Here is a 17,409-nt window from a genome sequence, read left to right as displayed (position 1 = left end):
TGTAACTTAGGGTTTGTTAGGGTTAGCCCTAGCAGCAGGATTGCATGTGTTTCGGGGTGTTCTAGATTTTTGCAACTGAGTTCTGGGGTCTTAGAGCACTCGTGAGAATGTGTAATTTTGGTTGAAGTCATTTGAAGAAAATCCATGGTGGGAAAGGGGGGATTTGGCATAGTTAAAGAAAGCCTTTGCCACTATTCTTAACTTAGGGCTCGTTAGGGTTAGCAGTATTTCTATTGCATGTGTTTGGGTGGGGGGTTTTCGCGTCTTGGAGCGATGCTGGCTATGGATACTTTTGCCTGCTTGCAAGTGGTTTGAATACAATCCACGGTGGGTAAGGGGGTATTTGGGCCTACTTTTACTTTCAAAGTACGTTTTGTCACCAGTTTTCTGCTAGGCCTCATTTTTTGAGATCTGATTGGCGGTCTTCTACATTTTTGCGACTGGCGTTAGTAAGGGTCTGGGTGGGAGCACTGCTGGGAAGGTCTAATTTTGTTCTAAAACACAGTTTACAGTACACCTAGCTTGAGGGGAAAGATCCGTTAAATTAATTTGCCCATACTTATTTATCCTTCAAAAGGTGACTCAGACAGAGTACGCACTTTCAAAAATATTGTACTGTCTATTAGGAAAATCAAAGTGCGACTTTTTGCACTACACAGCGTACATACCTTATATTTATTTATCAGTGGTGTTGTAATATCACTTCCTGTTTTTCGTTCAATAATTACAGGCCGGGTTTCAGTCTGTGCAATGGGGGAAAAAAAAGGATGGAGTCAGGCTTCACATTAGCGAGCCGCAATTCAGCATCCGCCAGGCAGGCAGTGGACAGGGTGTCTTCTGGTCACCAACATTGATGGGCGAAGCGTCAGCTGGAATGGAGGAGTGCCGCTAATAAGAGGAATTGTTTGCTGCATGCAACTTACTTACCAAATTCAACAGGACAACTACAACAACATACAGATACAGTATCCATTGTTTTCTTCTATGAGTGTGACTGCATTTCTTGGATCTCTCTCTGCTTCTAAATTGATCCCTACAGCCATTCTATAGGTTTTACTTCGGCTATTTTGTAAACCTAATTTAATGTAAGAAGTGTTTCTCTGAGTGCAGAGATAGGCAAGTGAAAACGCTGCAGCCCTGTACTGTCGCATTCTAGTACTACTTACTTTTCAGTGACAATGCATGCAGTAGCGTATGCACTTCCTTTATGTCACTTAAAAGATTTATGGCTAGCTTTGTACCCAAAGATTTCTTTATCTTCAATTTTTGTTTGTCCATGCTGTGCTTTTTTTTTCTTTTCTCAACAAAACCGACCCAAAAAGAAACCCAACATTCCCATCCATTTTCCAAACCCTAACCCTCTTCCCCCGGGCTGTGTGGTTTTGCTTGATGTGTGACTAAATGACATCAATAATTCCACACGCTTGCGGGGGAGGATAAGGTCATAGCAACAGGCTGGTGAAGGAATCCGAGGATATATTCTAGACTTACTCAGCTTCAGTACTATTTCTTGAAGTAGTAGCGAATGTCAAAGAAATCCAACACAAGTACAAGTTATACTTTCAATACTTTACCATTTGTTAGGCTACATTGTGGCACTGTTCTAGTGTACTGTCACCTGCTATATTCTCTATCGTACCGTTGTAATGCTACAGTAAGGACAAACCAGGTTTCATTTTCTTTTTTTCCATAGGCATGCAACTGCCACTGTGTCACACCACTAGTACCACCGCAATGAGGAGGACATTTCATCCGCCCAGGATTGCCAACCTTAATCGCCATTTCCCGTGGAGCCAGCCCTGGGCCTAGCCCTACTTTCAAACACAAATTACAGGTAAGATAAGCGTTTGGTGGGAGGTAGTATAATGGAGTATTAGGAGAGACGAGAGATTGACGGTAGTACTACTAAAGTCCTAGGACTCTTCAGGAAAACAAACTTACTGTTAAACCCCCACCCACCAGACTCAAAAGCAGTAAAAAACAGGTATGGTCAGATAAAGTTTCAAAAAGTATATTTTTGTAGCCCCAACAAAATAATCTCCCGCAAGACCCTCCCTTACCCCAACGTTTGTCCTTCAAAAGTCCCAAAAACAACCCAACTCCCAATTCCCACCCCCCAAAAGTCTCTAAAAAAGGGGCAAGGGACACTACGGCAGGGTGCTGTTGACTTTAGCGGCCAGGGCATCATACTCCTAGCGGAGGGTGTCATGGTCGAAGCGGAGGCCCTCCACCAAGTTCTTATAGGTTAGGACCTCCTGCTTCAGGTAGGACACTCTGAGGCATAAGCGGCGCTGGCGTGCCTTGCAACTCCTGCGGGGGGCAGCTGCTGTCTTTGCTGCTCGGCGGTGGCGGTTGGATTTGGTAGCCCGGCTCCGTACCGCTGGAGCACTGCGCTGGCTGGCAGCCCGTGGGGGCACGGAGGAGGATGCAGCTGTCCCAGTGGATGTTGTTGTTGTACCGGTAGACTGCGTGTCCTCCTCCTCCAGGGCCACCAGCCGCCGAGATTCGGTGACAGTGGCATCCAGCCTCCGTTGCCGGGTCATTCGAGCCAGCTCCCTCCTTGATGGTCTGTTTGATTTGGAAGGAGCAACTATATGAAGAAAGAAAGACATAGTCTGTAACCAATGCTCCTTAAGATTAACACAAAATGATTGAGCAGAAAGTTGTGTCACAGTACAAGTAGCAAATTGAAAGCACAGTACATAACTATTGTGGACAGTATCTATCTAACCTCTCACTTCTTCATCCTTGCTCTAACATTAGTGGGAGTTTAAGGAACAAATTCTACGAGCACTATGGACTTCCATTACAGTCGACTATGACAGTACACCAGTCTTATTCTTCTTCTTCTCTCTTGTTTAGGAAAATTGGTACGTTATCTTATGCAAGCCGGCATAATGCCAGCGCAGTGAACTTGCACCCGAGAAAAACAGACGCACACCATGATGAGTGAGACAGACTTGCGTTACTGTACCGGTCCAGTACATGCAGGTGGTGAAGCTCTTACTTTTCTATTACGGGTTGCACTGAGAATACTCTGTTAAAAGGGCTACTGCTTAATTAATTTAGCTTTCACCCTACAGTGCAAATGAGTACTAGAAAAGGAAAATGAAGAAGCTAAATAATCTGATTATCTATCACTTCACATGGGATGTATTTGATGACATATGGGATGACTTTAGGTGCTTTGCTTATTATTGAGTGAACAGTGATACACCCACACATGAATGACGTACTACTACTAAACTAAAGTTATTAAGAGAGGTAGGGAGTGTCCACCGTAATAACCGGATATATGCTGTGCTTGCAGTTGCCATACAAACTACTGCTACTATTCATGGTAGTATTTGGACAAAATTACAACTTCTTTTCCTTGCCTTTCCTACACTGGAACGGACGTGCGGGTGCGGTGTTACATGCTCTTCAAAGTAACACTTAGTTCATCCAGTGACCGTCTACTCTCTCTAGATACACATATGCTATCTAAGAGTCAGATAGTACCATGATCCAGGCATCCATCCATTCAAAGTATATGCACACATACAGTTTCTGTTTCACCCGCCCAGGCTGTTCTCCTTCCACCCATCCTTGCTTCATCATTTACCCAGCCATGCGCCATACCACATTCTTTCCTTCCCAGTCCCCTCGGGGACCAAGCAAACACATATCATTCTTCTTTGCCAGTCAACATTAAATTTCGCGTCCTTCCACACTTACTTACACCCTTCTTTCACTTTTCGTTCATCCCATCCATCAAGTTCATCTCAGATCTGATTGGGATTCTTCTCGCCAAAAACTTCACAGCTAAGTCGAAGTACATTTAGAGGAGGCTACTGCCTGGTTGATTTATAATACACCCGTGCAGAAAGCACACTCTGCAGTCTTCAATCTCAATAAGTAAGGAATATATAGCTTACCTCTGCCCGCCACCACCGTGTTAACCCTCACAGGCACATTGGTGTCGTCTGGCACTTGCACCGCCTCTTCCCCAGAGTTGTTCCCCTCGTCCAATACCACCACCTCCGCGCTGGCCCCGCCACCAGATGTTCCACCTACAAAGTACATTTAAGAATGTTAGAATACACCACTCACTACTATATAATATTTGGTCTAGAGGAATAAAGAAATGTGAAAAAAACAGAATACAATATAATAATTTGTGACTGTCTACTCTAAAGTAAAAATGTCCCTTTTTCCAGGAAAGGCTGTTGTCTTGCTGCACTTTTTGGCACAACTGATGAATGCTTGCTTTTTATTTTTAACACGCACCACTTTTTCTCCTAACAGACAGAAGCTTGACTTCTAAGAACACGAGCAGGATCAAGTTCAAACCAGGTGAGAGCTCGACTCGACCACAAGAAATGTGTTCAATTAATCGTCAGCACTAAGCACTTTTCCATTTTCAGTTAAACGTTTAGTTTTATGACAAACTTGATTTTAATAACTGTGTTTACTTTTAATAAAGCTTTTAAACTTAAATAGACTATGTGGTTTTTGGTCCTTCAGACTTGAGTGCATGAGCTAAAGATTTTGGAATTTTTGCAAGCATGAGTCCGTGCCTCTGACACTTCTTGACTCTGACTCCGTACTCTTGTCCTGCGTTGGATAATCTAATCATCATTGGGGATCAATCATCAGTGACTTTGGGAGCTAAATGACTCTGCCACACTATCTAGTCAGTAAGGAGATTGGGAGTTCAACTACAAAGTCTGTTATCACTGAGGTATGTGGAAAGTCTAACAGTGCCTATTATAATTGATAAGCTAAGCAATGCATTATTTAGTGTCCATAGTTCTATCTGTGCAGATTTGTCCCTGCAACAGTAGTAGAATGGATTGTCCTACTATCCAAACCAAAAGTAAAGTAGTATCTTATTCTTTCTTGGTGGTCATTCACCTTTTTATTGTTGGCAATTGTCAAAGCATAAAAATTTAGAAGACTTGAAAAGACATTATGGACAATCCCAGAGGACTGCACTCAGTGCATAGAGCTATTGCTGACTAGAATGGGAGTCCAATGGAATTTCCAAATATGCAATCTTAGTTAGCTACACAGACAGACTAATAAGAATAATCTAGTAATACCACAGGGAGTCATAGTCGAGGCAGGATAAGAATTTAGATCCAGTCTACAAGAAGATTCACGCGAGATTTTCCTCACGATCACGCGCGAAATTGTACTAGCGAGCTGCACACTTTGCGAGATTACGAATCGCGCCCGGAAACGGAAATACGTCATGCAAACAAGATGGCCGTGCCCGTGAACGACCGCAGGGGTAACTTCGCGCAGTTGCGCTACAAGCGGCTCGCTAAAACGCACAAAACCTTGCGAACTAACACGCCGCAAAAAACAAATCGCTTCCGAATTCGATCTCGCGCAAGTTTGCGCCCCGCGAATCCCGCGAAATTGCATAAAAACTCGTTTTGCAAAATTGAAAGCAATCAGCAGGTGCAAAAGTTCAAACTCATCATTAGTAACCATTCCCTGTAGTGCTTCCTGACTGGGGCCCCTCCAGAGTTCAGTAGCTAGTTGCAACAATTGTATAACCCTGCTCTGACCCTCACAGCAGGCTCATAGAATACCTACAAGTAGGCCACAAAGGTCCTGGAAAAAAAATTGCACTACAACATAAAACAAATTACAGATAAGGAAGCAGGTGCCAGACTGGAATTTTAAAACAGTGACACATTAATAAACCAACCCCAAATTAATTAATGTCAGTTGAAGCAGGGCAGGTGTGCTTGCTTCCCCCCCCCCCCATAATCTACAGTGATGATGAACCAGAGGGTGGCATTGATGTACCAGAGGGTGGCATAGGTGAAACAGAGGGTGGCAGTGGTGAAACAGAGGGTGCTTGGAACCTGTGATGATGAACCAGACGTAGAAACAACATAGTCACGACCGTTGCAAGCCGACAAGTAAGTTCGCAATTGCGAACTGGTACAAAACACTCGTGAACTGGCAGAAACCCTTGCGAACCCCCCAAAAAAAATCCGCAAGTTCGCGAGAATTTGCGGATTTTGCGGATTGCGAGTTCGCAAATACGCAAACTCGCGAATGCCAGATTCGCAAAATTCGCCCATGCTTACCGGTGGGGACCCAGGCTGGCGGCTCAACCGGTCTTTATTCCCAGTGTCGATGATTGTTTCATGGGTCCACTTACCAACCGTGCGCCAGCCGTCGAGCCAGTCCCATGCATCCTCCGGCCTGGTGAAGAACCATGCTTTCCCTTCGGATTCAACACGCAATTTTGCAGGGAACAACATGGCGTATTCGATTTCGTGGTCACACAGTGGGCGTTTCACCTCCAGGAAGCTACAACATTGTTTCTGAACTAGCAGCGTAAAATCAGTGAAGAAGGTAATCTTGCTATTATCTATGGCAATCAGTGGGGCTGCTTTCCCTGTTCAGAGTATGACGTGCCTGTCTCGGACGTTCAACACACAAGACGATGGATGGAATGTTGCACAATGGCAAAACATTCACCCCCAGTCACAGATATGGGTTTATTCCATTGTTACTTTTCTCACCAAGCCACCCCAGTTCAGACATGGCCATATGCAAATCAGTCTTGACCCTGTGCCTCATGGGAACAGTCCAGCCCAAACTGCCAACCCATGTCTTTCCTGGACCGAAATCAAGCATCCTAGGACCGGTTTCTGGCTATCAGCCGTCTTCAGCCAGGATAGCTTGACTCCAGTGGCGTAGTGAGCATGGAACCCCCGTCTGGGCATACCCTTCCCACATAGGGTGAACAGCAAAACACAACAGATGATGGATGGAATGTTGCACAATGGCAAAACATTCACCCCACGTCACAGATCTGGGTTTAATCCATCATTATTTTGCTCACCAAGCCACCCTAGTTCAGACATGGCCATATGCAAATCAGTCTTGACCCTGTGCCTCATGGGAACAGTCCAGCCCAAACTGCCATGCCAAGTCTTCCCTGGACCAGAATCAAGTATCGTAGGGCCGGTTTCTGGCTATCAGCCGTCTTCTGCCAGGATAGCTTGACTCCAGTGGCGTAGTGAGCACGGGACGCACGTCTGGGCATACCCTTCCCACATAGGGTGAACAGCAAAACACACAAGATGATGGACGGAATGTTGCACAATGGCAAAACATTCACCCCCAGTCACAGATCTGGGTTTAATCCATCGTTATTTTGCTCACCAAGCCACCCCAGTTCAGACATGGATTAAACCCAGATCTGTGACTGGGGGTGAATGTTTTGCCATTGTGCAACATTCCGTCCATCATCTAGCGTGTTTTGCTGTCTCGGAAGTTGAACACCCGTGCGAGGAGAGGCCTAGGTGGTGCACCAGGTTTGGATCTTCCGCCCGGCACCTTATGCGCCATTTCAATGGAGAAGTATTTGGACAGTCCCTTTGGCTGGAGATGTTGCAGTATTAGATTTTCAACTAATAGGTCCGCCGCACGTTCCGGCACTCTCAATATTCGGATGTTATTGCGGCGTATTCGACCTTCATAATCATCAAGTTGTCGTTCGAGCACATCTTGATTGGTTTGGAGCTCAACAACTTGACATTTGAGAAGGTCAGTGTCAGTTCTTAATTCCTTTGTTGTGGTTTCAACCACTGTGATGCGCTTGGCCATGTTCCGTAGTTCCGCCCTCATCAGGGAGACCTCAGAGGCAACTGTATGAATTTGGCCCTCTAGAGAGACGTGTACAGTTGTTATGGCTGTTAAAATGTATTTTAGCGTGGGGTCCGGATGGTCCCCCAAAGGTTTGGGGTTAGTTTGTGTCTCCTCTTAGCCTTTATGCCACGCATATTTTTCCAATTTCGTTTGGAGCGTGCCCCGGCCGCTGCAGCCGCTCGCCATGTTGTAGCCGATGTGTAGGGTGCACTAGATGAGAAATCGGGCCGTGCTGGCTACTCACTGCCACCTACGTGAGGGACAAAGCCCTATCTGGTGATCCAGCGTTCCTAATGAAAAACTGTCTCAAAAACACTACTCATCTCCACAATACTCACCATTAATCATGAATCACTACTAAGGCCCATAAACTAAAGAGACAATTTTGAGCAACTGAATCATGTGACCTAATTAAAATACTCTATTCATAAACTATTTACAAAATTATATATAACTGCAGTTAATCATTTTTTACGATGGTTTTAAATCATATGACATTTAATTAAGTCACTAAGGCGAATGGATCAACTAATGATAACTAGACCATGAATAAGCAAGACCAGCTTGTCTTTTCAAAAATCTAATTTTATTAGTTTATTTTATTCAAGGAAAGAACATTTATTTTCAGAAGTCATTATTTTATTAGCAACTTGAAAGCATCATTCAAGGAAAGGCTTATTAGTCTGACATTTTAAAGATAAATCAATTAGCATGAATTAAAGCAAAATATAAGTTTCCATCCCTAAATTCTATTTCCCTGTCTAAAACTCTCTTCACCTAAAAGTATATTTAATAAAGACTGCTGTCCTTACGTGCGCCAAATGTCCAACAGCACGTCATTCAGGAATCAGGAAGAAAGAGCCCCCTCCTGCCTGCAGAGCCAGATTTTATACCTTTCTAACTAGCTAATCTTCTCAAAAATGTTCTATTTCGTTGCCATCAGAGTTCCCGTTGGCTGACTTATGTCAGACCATTCCATGTCATCACCGATTTCAAACCAAGAACGGGCTCTTCTTTAGCCCTATTGTTCGTGTAATTTCGCTTCATCGAAAATGTTTCAAAATAAGTTCATTCGAGTTACAATTCATAACTTCCTTGCTTTGGCAATCCTGCCGCTTCCTGTCCTTGGACAAACTTCATGAGCACATTATGCACGACTTATCCAACAGTAACTTCAGACAAAATTGTCGACGTGGTAAAACTTTCCACTTCTCGTGTGTGCAAGGCTCTTCTCAGGACAGGTTTCAAAAACGCCATCTTTTGTAGGCCTAAAAGCCTCTCACGGAAACTAGTATTCAAACAACCATAAAACAGTAATTAATTACAGAATTGAGACCCATTCTGCTACCCACCCCTCTTCTAATTATTAACCGGGTTAATTATGTTACCTAGCCAAAGCACAAATAGCAGCATTTATATTAACCTTCTTCTTTTAGGCCATAAGGATCCTCCACAAGCTTTTGCCACAGAAAAGACATGACAAAACATGTTGCACACGAATATAGCACATGCCATTAATTTAAACAGCCGCATTTAATACTGACAAAGACAATAGACAAGGTTAGTTTATCATTTTTCCACACACTTGCGAATGCAACATAGAAGCACATTAGTCCCACATGTAATGTCTGCAATTTTAAACTAAGTCGGTTAAATATTTTAACACATGCTATTAGTACTGTTACATTTATTATGGAAGTTTAACTTTGCGAGTTTGAACGAAATTTCATTCAACATCTCGCTCCATCAGCTCCCTCATCTGGTGATTTCATAATCACCAAACCACACTCAAACATTTCAGCAAAAATGTTATCTTTATTGACCATGTTTTGAACATTGACTGTATTAGTATTTCTAAACCTTTGATTCAGCAGTTTGTCTACAACTCTCATATTGAGCTCTATGAAACTCTTCCAGGTCTAATTCCTTCTCTCGTTCTTCTCTGAGCATATAAATTCTTTTCTTTTCCCTCACATATTTCTTTCTCTTGTGTATCATGCAACTAATTTTTAGCAAAAGTGTCACTATAACTATAACTATTACAGGATAAAGTATTTTACCAATGATTGAACTACCAATCTCATGAAACCAGTTTCTGATTGATGCAAATCTTTTCAAACGTTCCGAAAAATTATCTTCTTCTAGGGGTTCTATCTCTGAGTGTATTTCTGTAATATTTCTGATAAATATCTCTATGTTCTGGCTCTTATCTGGAATATATGTACAGCAATGCTGGACATGTAAAATTCCACAAACTCCTCCCTCTTTTGCAAGCAGAATGTCTAGAGCAAGACGGTTCTGCATAACCATTGAGAGCATAGCAATGAGCTCAGTATCAACTAATTGAAATCCACTTGCAGTATCTGTTGACAATCTGTCCACAATTGCAGACACTTTTCTGATTTTATTTGCATTTAGGATTATTCCCATCATAGGTATAATTGCACCAAATATATCTCCCAGTATTTCTGAAAAACTTTCCCTCTTGTACCTATTCAGGTGTTTGCCAATTTCAAATGAGCCTTTTGAATTTCTATCTATGTGAAAAATCTTTGGAAAAACTAAACCAATATAACATGTCCCATACCAGTGGTCAGGAAGACTGAAGTAAGGTTTATTCCCACAAACAGAAAAAATCCAGAAAAAATTGGATCTTTTCCTCCTTTAAATCCCCACCCTCCTAAGATACGATAGGTATCTTCACATTGACCAGCACCCACGAAATAGTTATCAAATTGAGTGTTATTTCTCCTTATGCACAATTTTCCACTAACAGGCATATCTATGTGTGTAGCGACATTTTCATTTCTGACATTAAGCTTTTCATCCTCACTCTGCCAAAACTTAGATTTGGTTTATTTCAGCATCTCGTTTCTTTTATAAATCGCTCTTCTCTCTTCAACCATGTTTAAGAGAGACTTTTCTTCCGTTCTCAATTTGCATGTTAAATTGTTTCTAAAAGCGTACTCGTATGTAAGTTCATTAGTCACTATGAAAAATTCCCTCATCTGTTTAGCATGTTTTAGTTTATTTAAGCTATTGTCAATCTATAAATTTGCAAAGATCTCATCATAATCAGAGTAATAATACTCTAGGTGTCCAGTTTTATAAAATAAACTAGCTATCACACTACAAGTAATGCCATAAGTAAGAGGAAGCATATTATACGTCACCCCTTCCGAAACAGAAGAAGGTAGTTTCACACAGATGTAGCAGTCTTTCACATTCATTACCTTAATGTATTCAGATAAAAGTCTAGAAAAGGTATTACTAGAAAAATCACCATCAGATCTATCTTGGTGGATCTCTGGCTTGTGTTCAATGACTCTATTAGTCTTACCCACTACATCATGAATAACTTGTTTGGCCTCAACTTTACTAGTCATATTAGCTTTGTACATTTCTTTGTCAATTCCAAAAGGGAAAATGACAGCTAAAATTAACCAAACCAAAATTATTAGAATCACACAAATAGAAGACATTTTGCAACATCTTCTTAGAATAGAGCATCTCGAATTATTGTTAGAATTAGGCATCTCTTACTTGAAACAAGAGGCTTTCAGAAAAAACAAAAACAAAAATTTAAAAATCACTAAATATACACCCTTATTTACTTTTTTTTGTTAAATTAAAGAATCCTCTAACAGCTTTTCTTCGACCTTACGTCTTACATCAATGTGTTTTCCAGCTAACACAATTTCATCGACCTTGTGTCACCTAGCACATTTTCTTCGACCTTATGTCACCTACAACTTTTAACCTTATATGAAAACAAATTCAATCAATGTCACTTGTGTCATCTATATCTTCCTAGCTACTACTGCTCACTTCCACCACTGGTGGAATGATAATGTACGTCCACTCAGGCGACTTATACTTCTGATTAGGTTTTAACACTCTTTTTGCTCTACTGCTAATCACTTCTATTGTCTTTCCTGTTTGATTTTTCTTTTCTAAATCACTGTTCTGAATTGAAATTTCATCAACCTGTTCTTTTGATTTATTCACTAATTTGAATTTCAGGCCCTCATTCTCATTTGGCCAATTATCTCCTTTTCTTGAGAGTTTCTTCTTTGGCTCAGTTTGATTGCACTCAACTCTCCAGGCTCTTTTTCTTAATTTTCTCACATTGGATTCATCATCACTTTCATCTGATTCACTCTCTCTGATATTAGCTTTAGATTCAGGCACTTCTTTACTCGGCAGCTTCACTCTGTTAGGAACATCATCCTTATAGCTGGTACTTGGTAATTTGTCTTCTTCTTCTTAAATTACTTCCAATCCACCAGTTTCAAAATTTTCGTTCCTTCTTTCAGAGCTTCCAATCCGCTTTTCAATACTCTCCTGATCTTGATTCACTTCTTGATCAGACTCTTTTTCTGCTTCTTTTTCTAGCAGGTCTTCTTCATTCTCAGAGTCTACTATCACAATTTCTAGATCTTTTTCATTCAATGCCTCATTCGCATTTGAATCTTCCAGATGTCGGCTTTCTTGTCGATCTTCAGGATCTGGATTTCTTTCAGGTTCTTCTTCAGAATCAGAATCAGTTGTTGTATCAACTTCTTTGTCAGGATTCTCAGGTGGTGGTACTCGAATGGTGTGACTAGCATGTATCCATCTTTTCAGACCTCTACACTTTACTGCATTTGTTGTGACAAGAATCACCTGTCTTGCTCTCTGCCACCTTGGTAGCAGACAATTTCTCCTTCGATGAACTTTTGTCCTCACCCAATCTCCTGGAAAAAGATCATGAGCCTGTTCTTTTTCTCCTGTAAGAACTTCAGTTCCTACCTGATGGAACACAGAAGTCACTACGTCAGACACATTTTTACAATAGTCCATAATTGCACTATCATTAATACTTAGTACTTTATCAACTGGAACAAATGCTTGTCTCATTACTCTGCCCATGAGAATCTCATGTGGGCTTAGACCTGTTTTTCTATCTGGAGTACTTCTCAAACACATCAAAACAAGTGGAAGTGCATCAGTCCACTTCATCCCTGTAGCCAAGCACATTTTTGCAAGCCTATTCTTGATTGTACCATTGACTTGCTCAACAACATCGGATGCTTCTGGTCTGTAAGCACAGTGCAGCTTTTGTTTTATATCGAGTGCTTCACAAATCTTTTTTTATTTAAACATTTTATTTTTCAGAACCAGATAAAACAGGTACAAACAAAAAAAAGTCGTCAAAATATGATAATATTGTACAATAAACAATTACTTCCATGTTTGATTTGTTTTCATTCTCATATAGAGAGGCAGAGTGAAATAAAAGTGAAGAAAACAATAAAAAAAAGAAAAGAAATGAAAAGAAAAAGGGCAATGAATAGACATATAAAACGACATATTAGAGTAAGTCATTATCATATCTCTCACACTGTGCTAAGCCTCCTCCTCCAATTAGTGATGGGTTGCCAGATCGCCATACCACGCATAGCAGATCTTAGCACTCTGATGGCATAGATAGCACTTTCCTGATTGAAGACCCCGAGAAGACGTGCTAACCACATTTGAAAACTCGGTGGATCTGAGTCTTTCCGCCGTGCTGCTAGTATTACCCTGAGGACTGCCAAGCTTATAAAAAGCATGTCCTCTTCTTCCTTGCTCAGGTTTAGTGTATTATCAGTGCCTAGCAGATTTAGAGAAGGGGAGTCGGGTATTTTATGGCCAAACACTTCCTCCCAGAATTCACAGATCATTTTTTTATTAAGTGTTAATTGGTCACATTCACAGAACATGTGAATAAGCGTTGCAGGGCCTTTAAGACATCTGGGGCAGTGATTGTTCTCTCTTTTGCCCCAGGCCTATAATTTGGCCGGAGTATAGTATAGATTATAGATGGTTTTATAGGTCTGGGCTTTTAAACTAGCTGACATAAGTAGTCGTGATGATAGGCAGAGACTCATGTCAATATCTACATTCGGATTGTCAAGTCTCTCTGCCCACACAATTTCTGTATGTTCTAGATCATCTTGTACCTTATCCAGTAGTTGGCCATAGATTGTACCTATTCTTGCTGTTCTTTTAGCGATGGTATCAATAATTTCAATTTTCTCCGAGTTAATATTAGGGTTCTTATGTTTGAGCATAGTATGAATCTGCAAATATTTAAAGTAGTGCCCATTTGGAAGATGACATTTTTGTTGTAGATCTGTAAAGGTATAAGCCTCATTCGCACCCAGAAGGTCGCCAACTGAGGTAATTCCAACAGAATGCCATTTCTTTGCGATAACATCGCTCCCTAGTTCGGGAAGAAGATTAGAATGCCATAGGGGAGAATACCTATTAAGCTTTGGGATGTGCATATACTTCGTAATCCTTAAACAGATTGTCCAGGCACTCGTGATAACTTTGAATTTATTTTTCTTGTAATAGCTTCTCTCTACTTGTCTCAGAAAAAGACCTTTAGCTTTTTCCCCCAGGGATACCTCGTATATAGATGGAATAGGTGCATCCTCCATAGTCTCTGAGCTAGGATTCTCATAAAGAAGGGGGGCCATCTGTTGGAGAAATGAAGCCCTGGGATATAGCAGAATGTTTGGAACTGCTAGTCCACCTTTGTTCTGTGGTAGTGACAAAAGCTTCAAGGATCTTCTGGTTTTGCCCTGTTGCCACATAAATTTGGACATAAGAGAGTCTAGAATTTTGAGGACCTTTTCTTCAGGCATCAATGGAATAGCCCGAAAAAGATAAAGCACCCTTGGCAAGATATTCATTTTTAAAAAGTTTCCTCTACCAATAATTGACAGCTGTAAACTATTAAGCCGATCTAGGTCTTTCTTTACAGTGTTTAGTAATGGCTCATAATTGAGTTGAGAGATTCGTGTAACATCGGGGCTTATGCTAACACCTAGGTATGTAGCATTATTAGTTTTCCTGTGATCATTACAAATAATGTTATCCGTACATAGGATGATTGTTTTTTCTTTATTCAGAGAATATCCAGAGCAGCGTCCAAAGGCTTGTGTGCTTCACAAATCATCTGTAACAATCTGTTTTCAAAATGTGTGCCGCGATCAGTTTCGACCGTCACTGGAAATCCATACCTAGGTATGATTTCTCTCAAAAGCAATTTTGCCACAGTAACTGAATCATTATGGCGAGTTGGAAACGCTTCCACCCATCTTGAAAACAGACAGATTATCACTAAGACTTATCTTAATCTGTTATGTGGAGGCATATCAATAAAATCCATCTGTAACCTGGTAAAAGGACCACCCTCCCGTCCTATGGTTCCCACGCTTACAACTGTCTTTCTGTTTGGATTGATCTGCTGGCAGATCAAGCATCCTTGGCAAAAGGACTCTGCAATTATCCTGAATTTTGGATTATACCATGTTTGTCTGAACAACCTAATCATCGAATCTCTGCCTAAATGTACTGGACCATGATACATTCTGGCCATGTCAGCAATCATGCAGTTTGGCATTACTGGTCTGTCATCTTTGTAAACCCAAATGTCATCGTCTTCTCGCTGACTGCAACCTGCTTTTAACCATGTGTCTTTTTCCTCATCATCTGCCTCATCTTGTAAATCTTTCACTCCTTGCCATGTCTCAACTGCAGATGTTAGCATAAGTGAGTTCAAAACATGTTCATTGTTTTTTTCCCGATTAATGGACATATTGTTTTTTGCGCAAAACTTGGTGATTTCATCAGCATATGCATTTCCCTTGGTCATATAATCATTTCCTTTTTGGTGTACTGTACATTTCACCACAGCAATTTTCTCTGGCAGCTGGATGCCATCAATCAGCCTTTTGATCAATTTTGCATTTCTGATAGGGGTTCCCGCAGAAGTTAAATAACGTCTTTGAGACCAGAGCTGGCCATAGTCATGGACTACGCCATATCCATACCGACTATCAGTCACTATGGTCATTTTCAATCCGGTTGCTTTTTCACATGCACGAATCAAAGCAATTAATTCTGCTATTTGAGCTGAACAAATTCCTTTAAGACAAGAGGCTTCAACCACATCTGCAACTGTACAAACAGAATATGCTGCACTCAGAACACCTTGATCCGTTCTCAAGCATGAGCCATCAACAAAATAAACAAAATCTGATTCAGGCAACGGAACATCTTTAATGTCCTGCCTAGGTTTGGTGCAGTATTCTAAAACATCCAGGCATTCATGATCAATGTCATCCGCATTTCTAATTTCTGTCACAATACCATCAGGCAACAATGTGGAAGGATTTAAATTCACACATCTCGCAATAGACACGTTATCTGATCCCAGAATAACGTTTTCATATTTTGTCAATCTGTTACTCGTTAAATGCTGTGTCTTACTTCTGGTAAGAAGAATCTCAACTGAATGGGGGGCATATACTTTTACAGGAAACCCATTATCCCTTCACGTTGTTCCAGACTCACACTTGTTGCAGCCACTGCTTTTAAGCAACCTGGCAATGCTTTTGCAACAGGGTCAAGAACTGCTGAGAAATAAGCTATAGGCTTTCTCAGTTTTCCATGTCTCTGAATCAAAACTGATAATGCACATACTTCCCTTTCACTGCAATACTGCTCAAATTCCTTTTCATAATCCGGCATTCCCAATGCTGGTGCTTCACACAAACTTCTTTTTAACTGCTCAAAAGCTTCTAACTCAGTTTCTGTTAAGGTAATCGGGTCTTTTATGTCTGCTTTTGTTAGTCTCTGTAATGGTTTTGCAATCACTGAAAATCCACTAATCCATTGACGACAATAACCTACCATTCCTTAAAACATTCTGACCTGTCTCTGTGTTTTTGGAGGTTGCATTGCTTGGATCATTTTTATTCTTTCAATTGTCACTTGTCTAATTCCTTTTGCAATCCTGTGACCAAGATATTTTACTTCCTGTTTACAAAACTGTAATTTTGCAGGTGACACTTTATGTCCCTCATCTGCCAAATGATTCAAAAGAGTAATGGTATCTGTCACACAGTTGTCTCGTGATTTTGCAGCAGCAAGGAGATCGTCAATATATTGCACTAATATCGATTTACCAGGCAAATCTAGATTTTCCAAGGATTTCTTTAGCAGCTGATTAAAAATAGATGGACTTTCAGTATACCCTTGAGGGATACGACACCATGCTAGAATACGCTTTTGAAATCTGAACGCAAAAATTTGTTGGCTTTCTGGATGCAATGGAAGAGTAAAGAATGCATTACAAAGATCTATAACTGTATACCATTCTGCATCATGCGGAATCTGATAAAGAATTACCGCTGGCTTTGGTACGACTGGGCAACATGGAACAACTATTTGATTAACCTTTCTCAGGTCCTGAACAATCCTGAAAGTTCCGTTTGGCTTTTTGATTCCCATAATCGGTGAATTACATGGACTGCTTTCAATTTCTTTTAGAACACCTTGCTTTATGAATTTTTCAATTACAGGTATGACACCTTCAATAACTTCTGCTTTCATTTTATACTGAGGAATGTTTGGATAATTTGCTCCTCGTCTCACTGTTATTTTAACTGGGTCTACATGTTTCATTAAACCCATTTCATCTCCAGATAAATCCCAAATTTTATTATCGACTGTCTCTTTTAATTCTTCAGGTAAATCATTTTTGTCAAAAACAGGAAAACATTTACTTTCTTCTGCTTCAAGCATTAACATTGATAATTTATAAAGGCCATCCTCTTCTGGAGTTTGAAGCTCAATACCATCAGGTGAGCAATATATTTTGCAGTTCATCTTACAAAGGATGTCTCTTCCTAACAAGTTTACAGGACTGCT

This window comes from Lissotriton vulgaris, chromosome 10 (genome assembly GCF_964263255.1).
Source record: "Lissotriton vulgaris chromosome 10, aLisVul1.2, whole genome shotgun sequence".
Classification (NCBI taxonomy): Eukaryota; Metazoa; Chordata; class Amphibia; order Caudata; family Salamandridae; genus Lissotriton; species Lissotriton vulgaris.
This window is presented reverse-complemented; position numbering follows the sequence as displayed.